The following is a 7,761-nucleotide window of genomic DNA, read 5'->3' as shown; positions in this document are numbered from 1 at the left end:
CATGCGCTAAACTCTTCCTACACGAAAATCCCGCTACTTCTGTCTCTATAGAATTATGAACTCTTCTTATCATGTCGTTCTGCCTGCGCTCCATCACACAAAGCACTTCAGCTTCTTTCACAGAGAGGACTGCTGTCAACAAGAGTCACGCCCTGTTCCTGACTCCTCAACTCCAGGGCTTCTGGTTTTGTTTTGGTTTGGTTTTGAGACAAAGTCTTGCTCTGTCGCCCAGGCTGGAGTGCAGTGGCTCTATCTCAGCTCACTGCAAGCTCCGCCTCCTGGGTTCACGCCAGTGTCCTGCCTCAGCCTCCCAAGTAGCTGGGAATACAGGCGCCCACCACCATGCCCACCTTATGTTTTGTATTTTTTGTATTTTTAGTAGAGTCGGGTTTTCACCGTGTTAGCCAGGATGGTCTCGATCTCCTGACCTTGTGATCCACCCACCTCGGCCTCCCAAAGTGCTGGGATTACAGGCATGAGCCATCGCGCGGCCCCGGCTTCTGTTCATCAAGCCATTCTTTGGATGCGCTTTCACTCTTCTTGAGGTGATGGGGGAGCAGGGGTCCAAGGAAAGGGGAAGAGCACAATTTGCCCACAATTCTCTTCAAGGAAAACCCCACCAATTTCATTTTCTCAATATCCTGGCCTCCTCTTTGCAGATGCTCTTGTTTGGAGGTGGCTATAGGTTAAGGTTTGCAGAATCAGCTCCAAGACCTCCCTGACTGAGAAGTCAGATGAGATGGTCTGTCCTCTTCAACTAATGCCCATTGTCCTTACTGTGGAGTATCAAAAGAATAATGGACATCACTGGAGAAAATGCACTTAACATCCTGTTATAAAACATAAAACGTATTTTTATTTATTTTTTCACATGACTACTTTTCTCTCTACGCCCTACTTTATTCACACACGGAGAACAGACTGAGATGCATGTATTTGTATCCTAAGTGCTCAGATCTGATATGGACGATTGCTGGAAAACAATTCTTGAGAGTTTATATTCATTTAGGAACAACACACCAGTTTTCTAAACTTATTCTAATTTAGACATGTATAAAAGTACAACAGCAATGCATCTGTATCTGTCAGAATAAGCTAGCTTATGCTACAATTGTATATAAAACAATAGCCTCAGTGACTTAAAATACAAAAGCCTCATTTCTCATGCATGCTACATGTGCATTGCAATGGAGTTTTGTGCATCATAATGACTCAGGGATCCAGGCTGACTGAGGGTCCATCTCCACCCGTTTCCATGACCACAAACACAGGTGGAAAGGGAGGGAAATGTGAAGGACATCCTGGTTTTACAAGATTTTGCTCAGGAGACACATGTCAATTTCCCTCACAGTTAATTGATCAAAGCAAGTTGAAAGGAGAAGATAGATATGCATGAGGTAGAGAATTCTAATCCTTTCCTAAAGAGATAATGAATATTGCTCCCAAATATTTTCCCCAAAGCTAGGAGAAGAGGCTTCAAATTCAACAAATCAAGCTGAAAGCCTATACTCTTAATCCTATCAATCTATCTGCAACATGCTGTGTAATTACAATACACAACTATATATGCTATCTCTGAACACATGCAAACATATACATACACAAATACATAAAGAGATGTATATTCCTTTTTAGAGTATTACAAAATGTAAAACCTTTTCTAGATTTCTGTCCACATCTAGACCCCCCTTTTGTCCCAATATTGCAAACTTGGTGCTTGTACTTTCAATCTGCACATTTTCATAATAAAGGTATTAATAAAAATATATTGTGCTTCATATTTAAATAAAATGATATTTTGTCACTTGCTTCTTTTACTCCACATTACATTTTTGAATTAACTACAGATCTTGTTAATTCTTCGTAAGTTTAATTGACATTATTTTATAGTCACACGGCAAAGACACTGGATCATATACTTGATTTATCAAGAGTCCATGAGTCAAAGACTTTTTTATTCTGCTTTAAAATTTCTTTTCTTAAAAAAAATTAGGAAGTCTCGACAAATGCCAAAGCAAATATGTTCTGTGGCTTCTTTCAGTTTTGTCAATGATAGAATCAGGAAGAGAGACTTTCAGTCAGAGCAGGAGGGCACCAAGTTAGGTTACAAAGTTGATGCACAATTATTTATTCTAATCCTGAAAAAAGTTCAAAAGCTCTGCATATCACAAAAACCCCAGCAACTAGAAGATACCACATATTACAATATGTCCCAATACATGGCTTCAAAGACTAGAAACCAGTGTACTCGTAAGTTATCAGATATCTTCTGGATGTTCTAGATGATATAACTAGCTGCTGTGGTTTGGATGTATGCCCTTTGTCTCATGTTTCACTTGGATCCCCAGTGTTGGAGGTGGTGTCTATTGAGAAGTGTTTGGGTCATAGGAGCAGATCTCTCGTGAATAGACCAATGCCCTCCCTCAGTGTGAATGAGTTCCCACTCTTAATTTCTGCAAGAGCTGGTTGTTGAAAGAGCCGGGCACCTCCCCCTCACCCTCTTGCCTCCTCTCTCGTCGGGTAATCTCTGTGCTGGCTGATGCCTTTCGCCATGAGTGGAAGCAGCCTAAGACCTTCACCAGATGCAGATGCCCGATCTTGAACTTTCCCACCATAAGAGTGAACCAAATAGGTCTTTTTTCCTTAGAAATTACCCAGCCCCAGGTATTCTTTTGTATCAGTATTAAACGGACTAAGGCAATAGCGATGCCAATTCTGTAAACAAGAATGTCAAGGGTTCAAAAACACAATATAGTTTTCACTACTTCAATACAACTTTGAGTCTGAAATAGTCACTAGTACTTACACATAGCACTAGTACAAAGCATTTCTGTTTGAAATATGTTATCAAAATAAACTTTCAAAGACACAGTCAAAAATAAACTCCTATAATCATACAATAAAATTTTGGGAGACTACTGTAACTATTTTGAGATTTATATTTTCTTTTTAAAATCAGAAGTAAAAGTTTTCTTCCTTAAGCAGAAACATTTAGTTTTTGGAAACATATTGAGATTTGACCCCTTTAAGTTTCCTATTTTTATAATCTGATTTTAATTTGCTGCTGTCACACATGTTAAACAATATATTTTATGCTGGAGTCAAAATTCGTCAGATTTCTCTGAATCCAAAGGTTTTAAGAGAATTTCCAAAGGTTTTAATTTCTAAAGGCTTCCAAAGGTTTTAAGAGATTTTGTAATTAGACAGGGGCTATAGAATGTTGTAATGTACTCTTATAGGTAGATCAGTGATTATTACATTTCATAGTATGTATTAAGAAAACAATCAGTTTAATTAACACAAACATATACATTTCTTGGATATACTGATTTTTTTCTCAGCTAAACAATTTGGTAAGGGATCTTCTTTCTTGTTAAGAAGAAAATGTATGGAGGGAAATTCTACTTTCAGTAATTTCTACCTCTTTCATCTAGTCTTGTGTTTAAACACTGAAGAAAGTTCAGAGATGATGTATGCATAGGCCCTGATTGCATGTACTCCTTTTGTAATTGGTTATAAATTTGATTTTCATGTGATTAGCCGAGAAAATGTTCTATTTATGGACAAGATTTTAACAGCTGTGAATAGTACTTCATCAAATCTAAGACACCATCAAATTACCACTCTCCCCTCTTTTATCCTCCTCCTTCCAAATTTTTTATTAGAGAAGTAACAGCACGTTTATGAAAAGCTTTTGTTTTCTTCCAATATTGCATAATACTGACTGGGTCAAGTTATATGTTCTTACGCTCACATTTTAAATGTTTATTTTTATATTGTTTTACATCAAGAATGAATTTAATATTTAATCAAACACTATTTTGGCCTCTATTCATAACGTCAAATTTTTTTCATCTGATTTACTGATATGATGAAAAATATAGTGACTTAATATTGAATTATTCTTTAAGTTCTCGAGTAACCTCTGCCTGACCCTATTTTATACTCTTTTTTAAATTTACTAAATTGAATTTTTAATAGTTACAGTTTTTCATTTTGTTTTTCAATCATAATTTATTTTTAATGTTTCTTTTTGTTAACATGAACTTCTCAAATGGAATTTTAAGCTGTTTTTAATATTTTTATTTATTTACTTGTTTTTATATCCTGGAAGAGTTTAAATAGCCTAGAATCTGTTGCTTCAATATTTAAATGTACTCTTGGTTAGAGCATTCTGGGGCTTGTGCAGCTCAGAGAAATAAATTTTTATGTCTTTCATCAAACAATACAGACATTTAAAGTTATATTGTTCTGAGTAAAATTTGGCTATGGCACAGCAGCTGCACGTCCCTGGGATCCACATCTCTTCCAGTTTGCAGCGTAGCCCGAGTCGGTCAGCGCCGGAGGACCTCAGCAGCCATGTCGAAGCCCCATAGTGAAGCCGGGACTGCAGTCATTCAGACCCAGCAGCTGCACGCAGCCATGGCTGACACATTCCTGGAGCACATGTGCCGCCTGGACATTGACTCACCACCCGCCACAGCCCGGAACACTGGCATCATCTGTACCATTGGCCCAGCTTCCCGATCAGTGGAGACGTTGAAGGAGATGATTAAGTCTGGAATGAATGTGGCTCGTCTGAACTTCTCTCATGGAACTCATGAGTACCACGCGGAGACCATCAAGAATGTGCGCACAGCCACAGAAGGCTTTGCTTCTGACCCCATCCTCTACCGGCCCGTTGCTGTGGCTCTGGACACTAAAGGACCTGAGATCCGAACTGGGCTCATCAAGGGCAGCGGCACTGCAGAGGTGGAGCTGAAGAAGAGAGCCACTCTCAAAATCACGCTGGATAACGCCTACATGGAAAAGTGTGACGAGAACATCCTGTGGCTGGACTACAAGAACATCTGCAAAGTGGTGGAAGTGGGCAGCAAGATCTACGTGGATGATGGACTTATTTCTCTTCAGGTGAAGCAGAAAGGTGCTGACTTCCTGGTGACGGAGGTGGAAAATGGTGGCTCCTCGGGCAGCAAGAAGGGTGTAAACCTTCCTGGGGCTGCTGTGGACTTGCCTGCTGTGTCGGAAAAGGACATCCAGGGTCTGAAGTTTGGGGTCGAGCAGGATGTTGATATGGTGCTTGCGTCATTCATCCTCAAGGCAGCTGATGTCCATGAAGTTAGGAAGGTCCTGGGAGAGAAGGGAAACAACATCAAGATAATCAGCAAAATCGAGAATCATGAGGGGGTTCGGAGGTTTGATGAAATCCTGGAGGCCAGTGATGGGATCATGGTGGCTCGTGGTGATGTAGGCATTGAGATTCCTGCGGAGAAGGTCTTCCTTGCTCAGAAGATGATGATTGGGCGGTGCAACCGAGCTGGGAAGCCTGTCATCTGTGCTACTCAGATGCTGGAGAGCATGATCAAGAAGCCCCGCCCCACCCGGGCTGAAGGCAGTGATGTGGCCAATGCAATTCTGGATGGAGCCGACTGCATCATGCTGTCTGGAGAAACAGCCAAAGGGGACTATCCTCTGGAGGCTGTGCGCATGCAGCACCTGATAGCCCGTGAAGCAGAGGCCGCCATCTACCACTTGCAATTATTTGAGGAACTCCACCGCCTGGCGCCCATTACCAGCGACCCCACAGAAGCCACCACCGTGGGTGCCGTGGAGGCCTCCTTCAAGTGCTGCAGTGGGGCCATAATCGTCCCCACCACGTCTGGCAGGTCTGCTCATCAGGTGGCCAGATACTGCCCACGTGCCCCCATCATTGCTGGGACACGGAATCCCCAGACAGCTCGTCAGGCCCACCTGTACTGTGGCATCTTCCCTGTGCTGTGCAAGGACCCAGTCCAGGAGGCCTGGGCTGAGGACGTGGACCTCCGGGTGAACTTTGCCATGAATGTTGGCAAGGCCCAAGCCTTCTTCAAGAAGGGAGATGTGGTCATTGTGCTGACCGGATGTCGCCCTGGCTCCGGCTTCACCAACACCATGCGTGTTGTTCCTGTGCCGTGATGAACCTGAGAGCCCTTCCTCCAGCCCCTGTCCCACCCCCTTCCCCCAACCCATCCATTAGGCCAGCAACGCTTGCAGAACTCACTCTGGGCTGTCATGTGGCACTGGTGGGCTGGGACACCAGGGAAGAAGATTAGTGCCTCGCTGAAACATGGCTGTGTTTGCAGCCTGCTCTAGTGGGACAGCCCAGAGCCTGGCTGCCCATCATGTGGCCCCACCCAATCAAGGGATGAAGGAGGAATGCTGGACTGGAGGCCCCTGGAGCCAGATGGCAAGAGGGTGACAGCTTCCTTTCCTGTGTATACTCCGTCCAGTTCCTTGAGAAAAATGGATGCCCAGAGGACTCCCAACCCTGGCCTGGGGTCAGGAAACAGCTAGAGAGTTAGGGGCCTTAGGGCACAGGGCTGTTGTTCCCTTGAAGCTGACTCTGGCCCTGGCCCTTACTTGCTTCCCCAGGCCCCTGGGCCTCCCCAGTTCGCACCTGTCCACGCCCTCCACTCAGCTGTCCTGCAGCAAACACTCCACCCTCCACCTTCCATTTTCCCCCACTACTGCAGACTACTGCAGCGCCTCCAGGCCTGTTGCTATAGAGCCTACCTGTATGTCAGTAAACAACAGCTGAAGCAAAAAAAAAAAAAAAAAAAAAAAGGGGGGGGGGGCTATTTACAAGTTTTGGAAAAAATAATTCTTTGACTGTTTCATTTTTAGAGTAATATGCCATTGCAGCTCTTATTTCTTACTTGATGTGTTGAAATTTTTAAAAATATTTTACTCAAATATTTTGGAGCTAAAATGTTTTTGATTTTTTTTTCTATTTTTGTTATCTCTCAATTTATTCCAATGTGGCCTGGGAACATTGGCACTAAAATTTCATGACCGATTTTTCTGTATGGTTTAGTATGTCAATTTGTATAAAAGCTCCATTAGAAAAGAATATTTGTACATCTTTTATACGATTTCACATAAGATGTATGTTACTGATTACATTATTTAAATATGCTATATCCATGTTTTCCTTTGGTTTAAATCGTTTGCAAATGACTTAAGAATGTATGTTAAAATAATTTCCTAAAAATTTCATTTTATTTTACGTATTGCAATGTCATGTTATTATATGGTTAAGGGTTTACAAACAATACAATTATCCATGGAAAACTTCATATCAACTTTATTGTTTGGCCTTAAGTTCTCTTCATCATACATTAATATCATTGTTCCTTTGCTCTATTAATGCGTGTAGGTGTCCATGCCTCCTCCTCCACACCAGCCCATAAAATAAAATGAAACACTTGCATGGATGTCCGTAGGATATTTTCCTCACTACAGGCAGAGCTTTACTATAATAATGAGATGTTTGATTGTGAATAAAGAATCAGGTAAAAGGAGGTAATTGGATGAGAAGACACTTAACAGTATTTTGTTAAGTGAGACAACATACGTTTTATATTGAATGAGTAAAAAAGAAAGAATATTTAATGTTCTAGGCTTTATAGTCTGAAGTTCTCTTTTTTAATACTTTGCATTTAATTTTCTCTTTTGTGTTAAAGATTTGAGTCATATCAATAACATGCTATAAGTTTCTGACCCCAAAACAAAATAGACACTTGAGATGGGCTGCAAACCTTATTCTTTATGAAAACTGATGGCCTGAACTGCAAATCTTCTATTTCCATTAGCCATGGCTGCTTTAACACTTGCTCCAACCTGTGTAATTTATGTTCTTTTTCTTGGAATACAGACTTTTCTTTAGATTTATTTTATTAGGTTTGTGCAAAAGTAATTGTGGTTTTGCCACTGAAAGTAATG

At 41.4% G+C, this 7,761-nt stretch overlaps 1 pseudogene; it reads left to right on the top strand.

The window, feature by feature from the left end:
• The first annotated feature begins 4,327 nt into the window (after positions 1–4,327).
• On the top strand, positions 4,328–6,181 carry LOC135966525 (pyruvate kinase PKM pseudogene; annotated as a pseudogene).
• The last annotated feature ends 1,580 nt before the right edge of the window (positions 6,182–7,761 follow it).

Source organism: Macaca fascicularis, chromosome 12 (genome assembly GCF_037993035.2).
Source record: "Macaca fascicularis isolate 582-1 chromosome 12, T2T-MFA8v1.1".
NCBI classification, from domain to species: domain Eukaryota; kingdom Metazoa; phylum Chordata; class Mammalia; order Primates; family Cercopithecidae; genus Macaca; species Macaca fascicularis.
Note: the sequence above shows the minus strand (reverse complement) of the source record. Positions and strands in the feature narration are given on the sequence as shown.